The 15,228-nt window shown below is 38.6% G+C and overlaps 1 long non-coding RNA gene across 1 annotated transcript in view; it reads right to left on the bottom strand.

Annotated features, from left to right (window-relative positions):
* The window catches only part of LOC116456171 (uncharacterized), a 22,641-nt gene extending 10,635 nt beyond the window's left edge, over positions 1-12,006 (bottom strand). Inside the window, exons 1-3 of the long non-coding RNA XR_004244555.2 lie at positions 11,662-12,006; positions 8,855-8,894; positions 3,210-3,439 (exon numbers count right to left, since the gene is read on the bottom strand). This is a non-coding gene — a long non-coding RNA (uncharacterized LOC116456171). The remainder of the gene's footprint in view (positions 1-3,209; positions 3,440-8,854; positions 8,895-11,661) is intronic.
* Between the last annotated feature and the right edge of the window lie 3,222 nt (positions 12,007-15,228).

The following is a 15,228-nucleotide window of genomic DNA, read 5'->3' as shown; positions in this document are numbered from 1 at the left end:
AGCTCCTTTAAGCCCTTCTCTCCATTGGTTATTCTAGTTATCCATTCGTCTAATTTTTTTTCAAAGTTTTTAACTTCTTCGCTATTGTTTTGAATTTCCTCCCGTAGCTTGGAGTAGTTTGATCATCTGAAGCCTTCTTCTCTCAACTCGTCAAAGTCATCCTCCGTCCAGCTTTGTTCCGTTGCTGGTGAGGAACTGCGTTCCTTTGGAGGAGGAGAGGTGCTCTGCTTTTTAGAGTTTCCAGTTTTTCTGCTCTGTTTTTTCCCCATCTTGTGGTTTTATCTACTTTGGTCTTTGATGATGGTGATGTACAGATGGGTTTTTGGTGTGGATGTCCTTTCTGTTTGTTAGTTTTCCTTCTACCAGACAGGACCCTTGGCTGCAGGTCTGTTGGAGTTTACTAGAGGTCCACTCTAGACCCTGTTTGGCTGGGTGTCAGCAGCGGTGGCTGCACAACAGCAGATTTTCCTGAGACCCCAAATTCAGCTGTCTGATAGTTCCTCTGGAAGTTTTGTCTCAGAGGAGTACCTGGCTGAGTGAGGTGTCAGACTGTCCCTACTGGGGGGTGCCTCCCAGTTAGGCTGCTTGGGGGTCAGGGACCCACTTTAAGAGGCAGTCTGTCCGTTCTCAGATCTCCAGCTGCGTGCTGGAAGAACCACTACTCTCTTCAAAACTGTCAGTCAGACAGGGACATTTAAGTCTGCAGAGGTTCCTGCTGAATTTTTGTTTGTCTGTGCCCTGCCCCCAGAGGTGGAGCCTACAGAGGCAGGCAGGCCTCCTTGAGCTGTGGTGGGCTCCACCCAGTTCGAGATTCCTGGCTGCTTTGTTTACCTAAGCAAGCCTGGGTAATGGCGGGCGCCCCTCCCCCAGCCTCGCTGCTGCCTTGCAGTTTGATCTCAGACTGCTGTGCTAGCAATCAGCGAGACTCCGTGGGCATAGGACCCTCCGAGCCAGGTGCAGGACACAATCTCCTGGTGTGCTGTTTTCCAGGCCCGTTGGAAAAGCGCAGTATTGGGGTGGGACTGACCCTATTTTCCAGGTGCCGTCTGTTACCCCTTTCTTTGACTAGGAAAGGGAACTCCCTGACCCCTTGTGCTTCCCGAGTGAGGCAATGCCTTGCCCTGCTTTGGCTGGCGCAGAGTGCACTGCACCGACTGTCCTGCACCCACTGTTTGGCACTCCCTAGTGAGATGAACCTGGTACCTCAAACGGAAATGCAGAAATCACCTGTCTTCTGTGTCGCTCAGGCTGGGAGGTGGAGACCAGAGCTGTTCCTATTCGGCCATCTTGGCTCCACTCCCCAAGATTTAACTTTTTGAGGTAAGGAATAATGTCTTAATCATAGTTATGTCTTCCATCAAGCAGCACATTTTGAGAGCATAGAGAATGATTGAAAATAAAGTTCTTTGCACTTGTCCTTAAGTTGCTCATAGGACTAGAGGGCAGACACCTAAAATAATAATTTGATATAATGAGATAAATGTATTATTATAAATAGTTGCAGGGCCCTATGATATGAAGAGGAGGGATCCATAGCCCAGACTTCAACTACCTGGCCTTGTAGAAGAGACAATTCCTGAATTGAATATGAATGCAGTAACTTATGAGACACATTTTCACTAAATTTGTATCTAGTAGCAATTCAGGTAAAATAATCCCCTTTATGAAAAAAATTAAGGATAAACTTGAGTTATATTTTGGTAAAGGTGACAGATGGAGTATGGAGCTCTTGGTCATGTTTTTGAAAAGAATGTTTCATAAGCTGTATAACATTGTCAAGCTATTGTTAAAAAATGGCAACATGTAATTATCAAGGACTAGATTTTCTCTAGCTTTTTTGTTTTGACACTTTTTCTTTAACTTTTTTGTTTCGGCATTTTTTATTTCACAAATGATTTCACAAGACTCTCAGGTGCTCTGCCAAGGAGCTAGCACTGTATCCTGAGACCAATTGAGAACCAGTAAAGAGTTTTATTCATGCAGGTAACATAATAGGATTTGCACTTTTGAAATATAACAAACTGTAAGGCAAAGGATGAATTAGGAGGAGGTGTAATGATGAAGTGGTGAGACCAGAAGCAAGACCCTTGGCTAACAGACTGGTACAATAATCTGAGAAACAGCTAAACATAAATTATGTACACATATAAAATGGAAAACATCACAATTAGCATAAAGGAGGATGTTAATTCTAACTGTTAAGCACCAGTAATATAAAGTGATTACACTTTGTGATCACACTTTTCTTATTTTATCTTCCTACCTTACTGTCATACAGGGTTCCCAAAACTTTTAATTTTATGACTCCATAAGATGCAGAAGTGAGAAAGAGATATAGATCACTGTTGGGTAGACAGCAGAGATGCTGCTTCTTTTTCACCATGGCATTTTAATTCTCTTTCCTACTATTTAATTAGTTCAACAAATGTTTAGTGTCAGAGACTGTGTGCTGAGCACTTGGGATACAAAGGATTTTTATGGTTTTAGGTCTTATATTTAAGTCTTTTTAATCCATCTTGAGTTAATTTTTATATAAGGTGTAAGGAAAGGGTCCAGTTTCAGTTTTCTGTATATGGTTAGCCAGTTTTCCCAACAGCATTTATTAAATAGGGTATTCTTTTCCCATTGCTTGTGTTTGTCAGGTTTGTCAAAGATCAGATGGTTGTAGATGTGTGGTGGTTTTTCTGAGGCCTCTGTTCTGTCCCATTGATCTATATATCAGTTTGGGTACCAGTACCATGCTGCTTTGGTTACTTTAGCCTTGCAGTATAGTTTGAAGTCAGGTAGCGTGATGCCTCCAGCTTTGTTCTTTTTGCTTAGGATTGTCTTGGGTATACAGGCCCTTTTTTGGTCCTATATGAAATTTAAAGTAGTTTTTTCTAATTCTGTCAAGAAAGTCAATGGTAGCTTTATGGGAATAGCATTGAATCTATAAATTACTTTGGACAGTATGGCCATTTTCACGATATTGATTCCTCCTATGCATGAGCATGGAATGTTTTTCCATTTGTTTGTATCCTCTCTTATTTCCTTGAGCAGTAGTTTGGTCACTGGCACCCACGTGAAACTGAGCGCTGCTGTCTTTGGTCCTGATGGCAGTTTTTACAGAGATGCTCATGGGGGATGTGGAGAAAGATGGCAGAGTCTGAACATTTTCTAAGATGCAGAAAAAATTCTCCTCTCTCATTCATTTAACTAGTAAGCCTTACCTTTGTTCTGCTAAGCCTGTGAACATAACTTGGAAGATTTTTCTGGAATTCTTGTCTTTTTAATACTGACCAAATTCTTAGATGAGTGGTTCAAAATGCTTTCTCCCTTAGTTTTGCATTTTCCACACTGATTTCTCTGCCTTGATGGTCTTTGTATGTGTATCATGTTAGGGAGTTTCATATTCCATTATTCCTTCGTGTTCTTTTCTCCACAGACATCAGTTCAGCCTCTGTGAATTTAAAAATAAATCAAGCTGTAATTAACCTATTTATGTAAATGAAAAATTCTCTATCACATCTCCTTTCCTCCCCTACAACAAAGTATCTGCTCCTCCTGTTTGTTCTCAATAACAAACAAAATTCCTTGGGCTGATGATATTATTTGTCAGCCAGCATGGAAGAATACTGTGAGTCATTGTATTTCCTGCTACCTGTTTCTGTCCTTTTTAAATATATGAAGCTTTTGCTCATCTCTTTATTTCCTTAATATTTCCCTCATTGTAGGTCAGTAAGCTTCACACCAGACACTATCTTTCTGGCCAGTTTACTCACTCCTCCTTTAACTTTCTTTATGTCTAAAGAAATAAAAAAATCACAGATTTTTTTGTTTCCAATTCTTTTCCAGTTATCTTAGAAATATTTTTCTCCCTCTCTTTGTTCCACTTGTGAGAAAAAGGGGGCTAATCCAGACTATTCTATGTAGAGTATTGCTGGCAATATCTCTATAGTAAAGAGAGTGAACGCTGGAAGCTTTGATATGGAATTAGGGAGAATAAAGAACCAGTGCCTTGTAAACCCAATGAAAATACACTGTAAATGCATTCAGGGTCTTTGGAAGTCAACGTTTGCTTCCTTATCTTTCTCTAATTAAATCTACTCTCGCAGAACAGAATCTTGATTTTTGTTTTGTGTTTCTCTTTGCTGTTTCAAGTATATTGTTTGCTACAATTGTTCTAACACAGTTGTACAATATTTCAGTTCCTATTGAGGTTAAAAATACTTTTGCTAACTGGACACTTACAGATGATGCATAACATTTCATTTTGTCTTTGAGGTCAAAGCAATCAGCATATGACTTTTTGAAAACATTTATTTCCATCAAGGGACTACTGTGCACTAATTTCTTATGCTTGATGAATTTTATTAAATATTTTATTGCCAATCGTTTATTTTAAAAACTGAATGCCTCCACTTCCTTTGCATCAAACAAATAACCACCTTAATGGGTAGGTTACTAACACTCCAGTTTTTAATGTCTATTCATTTATTCATATGGCAATTCTTTACAACAGTTATTCATAGAATGCTTAGTACATACCAGGCATCATGCTAAGTCCTGAGACAGAGATATTTAAGAACTCCAAATTTCAGGTGCTCACACTCCCGTGGAGGATGTCAAATGAGTAAAAAGAATTACAAGATAGTGACAATTATAAGATAGTGACTAAATGATAACAGAGATACAAAGTGCCCTAGGAACACAGAAGAGCGTACTAACTTATGCACTGGGGTCCAGACCTGGAAACTTTACCATCAGAAGGGTTTTACTTGTATGGTAGACGGTGGAATAAAACTGACAATTGTAACGTTATCTTGAAGAATTAACCTCATTGGACTAATAGCTGAGCAGGGATTTCTAGGCCTGATTGTCATACATCTGGTGTAGTAGTATGGGCTTTGGAATTAGACACCTGAAAATAAATTCTGGCTCAGCCACTTACTAAGTAGTGGCCCCTCTGAGATTCGGTTTTCTCATCTACAAAATGGGAATGATGACACCTGCCTCATATAATATGGCTTGAATGAGATAATGATGTTTCTATCTTTTCTTTAAGCCCCTCCTGATGGAATTTAGAAATAACAAGAGTAGTGGAAAAATTGAACTCTGATAATCACACTTGGTAAACTCAAACTCCAGGTTAAGCAATTTACATACCTAATTCTTTAGATCATCATCACAACCTTATTAGGTACATATTATTATTTCTATTATCTTCAAATAACAAGAATGAAAATGAGGCTTACAAAAGTTCAATGATTTGCCTAAAGACGTGGTTAGTAAAAGATATTGCAAGAGATTGAATTTACACCTGCATGGCACTGAAGTCCAGGTTCTTACCCACTCTTTTACTCTTGTTCCGTCTTGGTTTATTTTGATTGATGAGTATGGCCACACTTGTCTCACATGTTTTGTTCTCAGACAGAAGACTGTGGTAGACATTAGATTATACTTTCCATGGGGACATGCACCATGTGTGTTTTGCTAAGCAGAATTGTCATCTTATTGCACAGAATCTAGTACCAAGAAGGCACACCTATTTGTAAAGGTGCAGGCTATGCTGATGTAACAAAGGGACTCTAAAACACAGATATTTATTTTCCTCTCCCATAATAGTTTATGGCTTGTAGGTAGGCTTGACTTTGCCATTTTCAGTAAGTGGGCAACAGTGAGCAAAAGTCCAGGTCAAGGATTTTCTTTAAGGTAAGTGATGCTGAAATTGCCCCCACTCTTCCCACTCAGTTGCCATTAGTGCATACTTAGCTGGAAAATGTAGGTTCTAGTTGGACAGCTACCTGCTCAGGAAGGAAGTGTGATGGTTCATTTTAGGTGTCAACTTGTCTGAATTCAGGAATACCTAGCAACTTGGTAAAGCACGATTTTGGGGTGTGTCTGTGAGGGTGTTATCAGAGGAGATTAGATATGAGTCTGAAGGATTAGGTGGAGAAGATCTGCCCTCAATGTTGGCATGAACCATCTAATCTACTGGGGGCTGGGAGAAAACAAAAACAGAGAAAAAGTGAGTATCTTGATTTTGCTGCTGGGGCTGGGATAACTTCGTCCTCTCCTACTCTAGGACAATAACTGCAGGCTCCCCAGCCTTTGGACTCCAGTGCTTAACAAGAAGGCCCCTTCAGGATTTCAGACCTTTGGCCTTGGACTGAGAAATACACCATTGACTTTCCTGGTTCTGAGGCTTTTGGTCTTGGACTGAGCCATGCCATCAGCATCCCAGGGTTTGCAGCTTGCAGATCGCCTGTCATGGGACTACTCAGCCTCCATAATCATATATAAATAATAATAGAAATCCTATATTTATATAATAAATATAATAAATACTATCTCATATATTTATATTTATCTATATATATCCTATTGGTTCTCTCTCTCTGGAGACCCCTGAGTAATACAGGAGGTGAGAATAGATTTGGGGATACTACCAGCAAATTTCCATTACAGTGCTCAATAAATATTTATAGAATGAATGAATGAAGACAATCAAAGCATGTAAGTCAACCTGGGCCCCAATGAGATCGAGGCAAAGATGTTAGTTTGATCTACTAGCTTAGAAATCTATGCCAGCATGCCAATGTGTCTTGCCAGCTAATTCTTGCCAAAACACATTTTTAGTCAGAGCTACCTATTGTAAGTATCTCTTCACTACAGTGTTTTCCTCTAATCTATTACTGTCAACTTTTCTCCTGAATGTCAGAATGGGATCGAAGCCACAGAAGAGTTTATGTGATCTCCGTGGATTATGCTGCCCTCTTAAGGAAGATAAAGTGACAGGTTATACAGTACTTATCTATATCACCTGTCAGAGGCTCTGCATCTGGGGGCAGAGAGAAGATCAGGAGTTTTAGCTGGTTATTTGTGATTCTCTTTGACAACTACCTTGTGAAACTACCTTGTGTATCTCTGACATTGGCAAAATATAGTTTTAGTTCTCCTAAAGAAAGTGCTGGAAGTTTATTCCCTATGAACTTCTAGACTCTATCAGATCAATATTCTGAGTGGGAAGTCTGTCCTAGCAACTTCTTCTTTTCTGCAGTGTGACATTTTCTTTATCTTATTAGAATTTTTTTTTTTTAACAGCCAGTGTAGGAGCCTGTATAGTGTGATGTCCAACTGGTGGCAGATAATTTGTCCCACATAGAGTGTGACCACTCTTCTTTGTTGTCCAAGTATATGGCAGAGTTTTAAAAATTTCACTGTGTCAGTAGTCAGAATTACAATAGACTTTATGAATGTAGAAGGGGCAAAGCCACAGATCTGGGGGGACTAGTAAGCGAGGCGGTATTCTTCAAAACTTACCAAGGTGGAACCTTTCTCACTTGCAAGGCTGAAAAAATAAAGAATAACTACGGAAACCTTGTATCTCTTTAAGCTCTTTCATTCCTAAGAGCTTAAAGTGACACTCTAGACCTACATCTCATTTATTTTCACAACATCCCTGTGGAGTCAGAGGCTAGTTTTTCTTCACTGTTCATGCTGTTCAGAGGGAAGCAATGCCCTGAGAACTCAAATGACTTGCATTCAAGGTCAAAAAGTGAGAAGTCGTAAAGCCAACGCTTGAATTCAGGTGTTCTGACTCTTCCCCTAGTAGCTGCTTTAAGATTATCACATTTGGGAAAGGAATTTAGCTGGGAGAACTAAAAATATATCATAAATAAACATGATGTCATGATACATCAAGGTTCAGATCTGGAAATGTTTCTTAGTCTGCAGATTAAAAAATGCTTTTGATGAGTCAACAACATTCAATGCTGTGAACTGTTCTCACTCCATCAAGCCATAGGTACAGAGATCATCATTCTGTATTTAGTTTGGAATGTTGCCCCAGAATCAGAGTTCCTAAATAGCACTAATGATTTCACAGATTTCAGGAAGAATAGGGGACATTGACCATGACACATAACGATTCTCATTACATGGTTGCAGAATAGAATACTTGTTATTATCAATTAAAAAGTGGGGTGAACAGAATCTAAATTCATGGACGTGTAGGGTTGGAGCAGAGTCTCCTTAGCCCTAATGGTAGCTTTGTGTGAATCAGAAAGTGTGCTTTTCTTCCAGGTGGACACAACCTTAAGCCAGGGTACACAGGTTAGTGAGCAAAGCTCTGGCTGGATTCAGCTTTGTTTATTCATCTCCTCACATGGATGGTCTTTGTGGCCATCTAAGATAGAAAAACACCCTTCAAAGTTGCCTAACTCACTTTCCCACATTCAGGTAATATAATATCATGTCTACCTCACAATAGAAATTAGTTCACTTTTTAAAAACTCTTGGCAAAAATATTTTCACAACTGCATCATATTGCTTCTCATAATACTTTGAACTCCTTGATGTTAGGATATGTTGAGGAGGAGGAGAAATAGATGCAACTATAAAATAAAAAATGGTTTGAATATTTTGACTAGCTTTTTACCAGAAAAAAAAAAGGACTTAAAAGATACTTGAGGTGACCTTGCCCAAATTGTCTGAAAATTCCTTCTCTTAAATAAAAAAATATGGGTATGGTTCATCTTTATATGAAGGAAGACATAATGAATGTCCAATATTGAGAGGAAGCTGACATTTACACGTAATTTCTTAGGAAGTCAACCTTAGGCAGGACACAACTTTCAGCATTGAAAGGCCAGAGAGAGGGAAAACCTACGTTGTAGTAGGTCCATCTGATACATTCATCCTTGTAAGTAAAGGGATAATTTGTCCTACTTTTCTGAAAATCTAAAATTACCAACTTTCACTTGGGACCTGAGTTCGTGTGATCAATCATAAAACAGATGGAACAAAAAGGAGATTAAAAGAAATACACTACATTAAAAGTAGACTCTTAGCCAATCTCTTTGATCCTACTTACCTCAAATTAAAGCACTGTATGATGGACAGTGACTTCCTCTCTGAAAAGACAGCAACAATCAGTTTTATATAGATTATGAATTTGCAGCATATTTAAGACACTTCACAAGAGGTGCGTTTATAATGTGCTCCCCATTGAAAGTGAAGAACAGCAGAGGGAAGTGCTGGGATATAGATATGTAACCTGGACAAACTTCAGACAGCCCAATAAAAGAAGAGGGCCTAAATTTTCCATGAATCAGGATTTTAGATAAATGTAGGCCTGAAGATCAAGAACGACTAGCGCCTCCAAAATATAAGTAGTTGTGATAAACAAAACAAAACAAAACAGAACAAAAAAAAACTAGTTCCTACAAAAGTTGCTCTCTTTTTTTAGACTCTATTATTTTTGTAAGAATATTATTATAAACATGTGATCATGCAGATGTTTGATGGATATATCATAATTCACAGCTTAAGAAAAGGAGGTGGGCAGAAATTAATTGATTTGTTCAAATGGCATTAGCAAACAAAATTTCCAATTTCTGATTTCCATATGTTTCCATAAACTTGACAATTTCTAGAGTTTGCCAAATAAATCCATGAAATACCAATAGATACTATTTGTTAAGTGGATACAATATACTAAGGTTTGTGTCCCCTGCAAATTCATATGTTAAAACCTCATCATGAATGTGTTGGAACTAATAGGTGGAGCCTTTGGCAGGCAGTTAGGTCATTAAGGAGGAGTACTGATGAATGGAATTAGTGCCCTTATAAAAGAGATTCCAGAGACCTAACTAGTTCCTTTCACCATGTGAGGACACAGCAAGAAGGCACCATTCATGAACCAGAAAATAAGTCTCACCAGACATCTTAATCTGCTGGTACTTTGACCTTGGACTTCCCAGCCTCCACGACTGTGAGATTTTTCTGTTGTTTATAAGCCACTCAGTTTATGGTATTTTGTCATAGCATACTGAACATTCTAAGACATTATGTGAATAATTATTGTGTGTATTAATTACTATGCTAAATTCTTTACATAGTATGATGGACTGAATTATGTCCCCAGTAAAATATATATGTTGAAGCTCTAGCCTCTGATGTGACTGTTTTTGGAGATAGGGACTTTAGGCAGGTAACTAAGATTGAATGAGGGGCCGGGTGCAGTGGCTCATGCCTGTAATCCTAGCATTTTGGGAGGCCGAAGAGGGTGGATCATCTGAGGTCAGGAGTTCAAGAGCAGCCTGGCCAACATGGCGAAACCTCTACTAAAAATACAAAAATTAGCCAGCTGTGGTGGTGAGTGCCTGTAATCCCAGCTACTAGGGAGGCTGAGGCAGGAGAATTGCTTGAACCTGGGAGACAGAGGTTGCAGTGAGCTGAGATGCGCCACTGCACTCCACCCTGGGCGACAGAGCAAGACTTTGTCTCAAAAAAAAAAAAAAAAAAAAAAAAAAGATTAAGTGAGGTCATAGGGGTAGGGCCCTAATCTGGTAAGGCTGGTATCATAATAAGAGAAAGAGACTCCAGAGATCTCTCTCTCTCTCCTTGCATGAGCACAGAAGAAGAGCCACACAAGGACACTGCAAGACAGAGGTCCTCTATAAGCCAGGACAAGAGGCCCCACTAGAAACCAATCCTGATGACACCTTGGTCTTAGACTTCTGCCTTCCAGAACTGTGAGAGTATATATTTTTGTTGTTTAAATCACCCAGTCTCTGGTGTTTTGTTATGGCAGTCCCAGTAGACAAATACATATAATTAGCTCAACTTAGCTTCTTAATGGAAAAGTGGTATTATTTTAGAAATTCAATATAGTGACTAGCAGTAAGGCTGTGTAGATCCCAGTTGCCTGACCTCCAATCCCAGCCCTACCACTTCCTACCCATGTGACCTGGGAAAGTTCTCAATCTCTCTATTCACATGATATTTTCATCTGCAAAATGAAAGTAATAAGTATCTTTCTCATTGGGTATAGAGAGGGTTAAATGCATTAATGTTTAGTATGATAGTGACAGGCATAGAGAAAACACTGAATATGAATAAGCTATTTTTATTAGCCCCATTTTCAGATGGAGAAACTGAGGCCTAGAGAGATTAAAGATCAAGATCAAGATACTCAGCTACTAAGCTATTAATCTGGGAAGTACCATTATTAGAGCCAGATTCCTTATTTTTAGAAACCAAGGCCTTCATCTTTATACTGTATTGACCTTCAGGCAAAGCACAATCAAATGAGATATGCAGTTAAATTTTTTTCTAAGTAGACTAACAATCTACACATTTTGCAATTTGCCTGCTTGCATTGCAGAGCCAGAGCTCTAGTGGGGCATTTTGAACCACTTTACCTTGGTAAAATTACCAGGGCTTTGAATGTCAGGCAGGAAGAAATCTATTATTTCTCCCCAACATAATCCCAACTTGCTTTCTCTTGTTTCAGCAGTTCTAGGAAATGTCCAAAATATAGGCTAAGCACTCTGGTAAGTGCTTAAAGTATATGAGGAAATTTAGCTATAGAAAATGCTACATAAAAAACATGCAGTGGGCACTGAGAATTCCAAGGTAACCTTAGTCTACTAAGTTTATTTTACTTCATTCCATCGGGCAGTGAGACCTAGATGGGTTTGTAAGACATTGAGAGATGTTGGTCTTTTGGCAGCTTATTCATCTCTATGGTAAGTACTGCATACTGGGAACAATTAGGAAATTCCTCCCATCTTTGTCTCAGGTAAACCATTATCTCTGCCCACTTGGTTGGATTTCTATTGGCTGTGGCCTTGGTTCTCTGGTTGCTTACGGTATGATTTGTAAGACCTGACTTACCTTCTGGAAAGCTAGAGGCCACATCACTGTCAACTATTTAATATACTCTTGACCTGAGACCATGATGCATGTTAAGTGCTCTTTGGTGTGGCCAGAGGGAGAGGAATTTAATTGCTTTGGCTTATGATGGGCCATCTTCTCTTTGCTCTTGATGTTTTGCCAGAGGTGCTCAGTTGATCTTCCATGATCTTGTCTCTGTACACACTTGGTCCTCCAACTCCTACTTCTCTTCATGGTATATCTTTGTGTTTCCATCATTTAGCACATAATAGTTATTTGCTGTACTTCGAGGTCATTGAAGGTAGGAAGTATATATATATATTGCTATATATATTCATATATATATACACACACACATATATATAGTCTAGATGCTATGGGCTATGCTGGGCATTGGAGATAGTTATCCCCCAGTGAAGGGATTAATGGGTTCTACTCAGTTGCTGTTGAATGAAGAGGACCTAGCAGTATACATTTCCATGTTATAGGATATTGGAAGATAAAGGATTGAATAGATATTTATATATGTGCACTTCTTTGAAACGTGGCCAGAAGTCAGTATCTTCTTAGGCCAAATGGCAATACTTAAGAACTGGATAACTTTCAAATTTGTAGGTGCTGGAAGATACTAAGTATGTTGGCTTAGTTGAAATTCTCTAGCTTCTTCAATTGTCAGAACTAAATGCTATTCTGAGAAGGAGCTCTGATGTCCCCATGGTAACAGGGCCCCATTAAAGGCATGACATCACAAAGCTGTCCTTGTTTGAAGACACTTGGGAATTTCAGGTATAAACAGAAATACTGTTAAAGGCAAATTATACATACATATTCTGTGTAATTATGTGCACAGGTATAGATATGTCTAATTTAGCCACATCTCTCATTTAGTTGTGTTTATCATTAGGCTTTTTAGTGACTTAAATCTCAGACATGGATATAGCTCCAGGTGCTTAAATAAAAGCTCATTTAAATTTTGGAGTAAATCTCAATTCCTTTGCTTATTTACTTATCATTACTCTTAATACAATGAAGAGAATGTTGATTCTTAACATAACCTCTGAAATGGACACATATACTGTCTGTATGCAAAATCACCCAGCACCTTTGCTGGCCATTCGTAGCCTGGGCCAGTACTAGCAGCATGCCTGAAAGAGGGTATTTTAGAGCTAAGAGAAAGAATTGTCCAGACAACTTGGGCAAGGTCACCTCAAATACCTTTTTTTTTTTTTCTTTTTTTGAGATAGGGTCTCACTCTGTCACCCAGGCTGGAGTGCAGTGGCACGATCTCAGCTCAGTGCAATCTCTGCCTCCCGATCTCAAGCGATTCTTATGCCTCAGCCTCCCGAGTAGCTGGGAATACAGGCGTGCATCACCATGCCTAGCTAATTTTTATATTTTTAGTAAAGCTGGGGTTTCACCATGTTGGCCAGGCTGGCCTCAAACTCCTGACCTCAGGACGCCCGCCTCAGCCTCCCAAAGTGCTGGGATTACAGGCATGTACCTCGAGTATCTTTTAAGTCTTTTTTTTTTCTGATAAAAGCTAGTCAAAATATTTAAAAAATTATTTTGTAGCTGCATCTACTTTGCAGTGTCAGAAAAAGAACACAATTTTTTTTTTTAAAGAAAGAAAACATAAGGTCCATGGATTTGGGAAGGGTCTTGATTCCCTCACCAATAGCATTATCCCTTTGCCTAGTTATGGATTCCCTTCCTATCAGAGACAATGCTTTTAATGGCTCCATTTTTACGTTATACAATGCAGCCAGGAAATATGTTAGGCAGACTGGATTAGCTCTGAAAATGCAGAAAAATATGACAAGGTGAAAGGCTAGTCATGAAGCTGGTTAGCTCATAAATAATAAAAACTTGACAGAACTTGTAAGAAGAAAATGTGAACAATTTGCATAACTGTGTTGTAGGAACAAGTGTGTCTAAGTGTTTATGCTGGCTAAAGAAATGCTCTGAGCTGGAATATTTGCCAAGGTGACTCTTCTCTCCATGGTGCTTTTTTAAAGGTTCTTGCTGTACTTCCCCCCCACTGGCCCCACTCTCACCCTCCCACTGGCCCAGCAAATTCTTTGGAATTGTTAAAGATATGAAGCTGAATGTTTTTGGCTTTGTTTATGACATTGAGCCACACTAAATTTTTCTAATGAAAGTCTAATGCTGTTTTTCTAAATAATATCTATGTATTGTTCCTTCACTGACATTCATATAAGGAAAAATGTGTTACATTTTCTATATTTCGAATGACTCCAGAGAAGCGGGCTCCGTGAGGATTTTCCTGAGGGCTAGCGTGAACAAAATACCTGAGGATCAAAAATCACTTTCTCTATATTTCTCAAATCCCGTGCAATTATAAGTAAATTTCTGTTTCTTCCCAGTGGAAAAAAGTTCAAATAGGAAACTAAAGCTGGGAGGAAACTTAGAAAACATACTGTACAATGCCCTCATTTTCTAAAATGAAGAAATGAAGCCAGAAGAAGAAACTAAGCCATGATATGAATTTGTGGCAGAACCAGAGCAGGAAAATAGGAATCCCAGCTACAAATTTATTGCTAGCATGAGGGAATATCTATATCTATATATGTATACATATAATATATGCATATGTATGCATACAATATATGATACATATATCCCCGCATGTTCACAATAAACTAACTGCATATATATGTGAGTTCACATATATGTAAATATAGCTTAAATTCTAATTTAATCTAACCTCCCTTACTACTCAAAATGTGATCTGGGAACCAGCAGTATTGCTGCCACCAGGAGCTTGTTAGAGATGCAGAATCTCAGGCTGTACCCCAGACCTACTAAATCAGAAGCTACGTCCTAATAAGATCCCCAGGAGATCCACATGTATTAAATTTAAAAAGCACTGTTCTAACAATTCCTGATTTTTATGTTAATAAAGTATAGTTATTGAGAGTCCCCAAATAATCCAAACTTTAATTTTATGTGTTGATTTTGCATCTATCTTTTCTCTCCTTCACTAAATTTTACAGGCACTTTAAACGACTACAAAATGAAATGATATTGAAATTCGTCACTTCCATTCCATCCTTGCCTTTTAGTAGAAAGGGTTATCTTCAGTTCAGATTTTGCCTCCTCCTATTTAAATAATTGTTAATAGTATTGCATGTTTGTTCTTCTCTCAAAAGTGTGCTAAGTACATTGTACCCATTATCTCATTTAATCCATGCAACAATGGTAAGAGGTAATAATGATCACAATCTCCATTTTACGTAAGAGAAGACTGAGGTTGGAAGAGATCAACTGACAGCTGCAATGTGTCAGAGCTTGGACTCGAACCTTGATTTAACTTAGTCCAGAGTATGAACAATAACTACAATATATAATGCTTCTGTAGTCCAAAATTCTAATTTTTTATTTTTTCCAACATTTGTGCCTCTAAAAAATTTAGTTATCTTACCAAGTAAAAATTAGATGTCAAATTTAGCACAATTCTGAGTGCCTTGTGGCTACTTGAGCAGTATTTGTCAGATAAATATGTGAATAAATGAAAAGACCCAAGTCTCTCTGATAAGAAAGCACATG

Source organism: Hylobates moloch, unplaced genomic scaffold (assembly GCF_009828535.3).
Source record: "Hylobates moloch isolate HMO894 unplaced genomic scaffold, HMol_V3 SCAFFOLD_16, whole genome shotgun sequence".
Lineage (NCBI taxonomy): Eukaryota > Metazoa > Chordata > Mammalia > Primates > Hylobatidae > Hylobates > Hylobates moloch.
The sequence above is the reverse complement of the archived record's forward strand: the minus strand, read 5'-3'. Positions and strand labels throughout refer to the sequence as shown.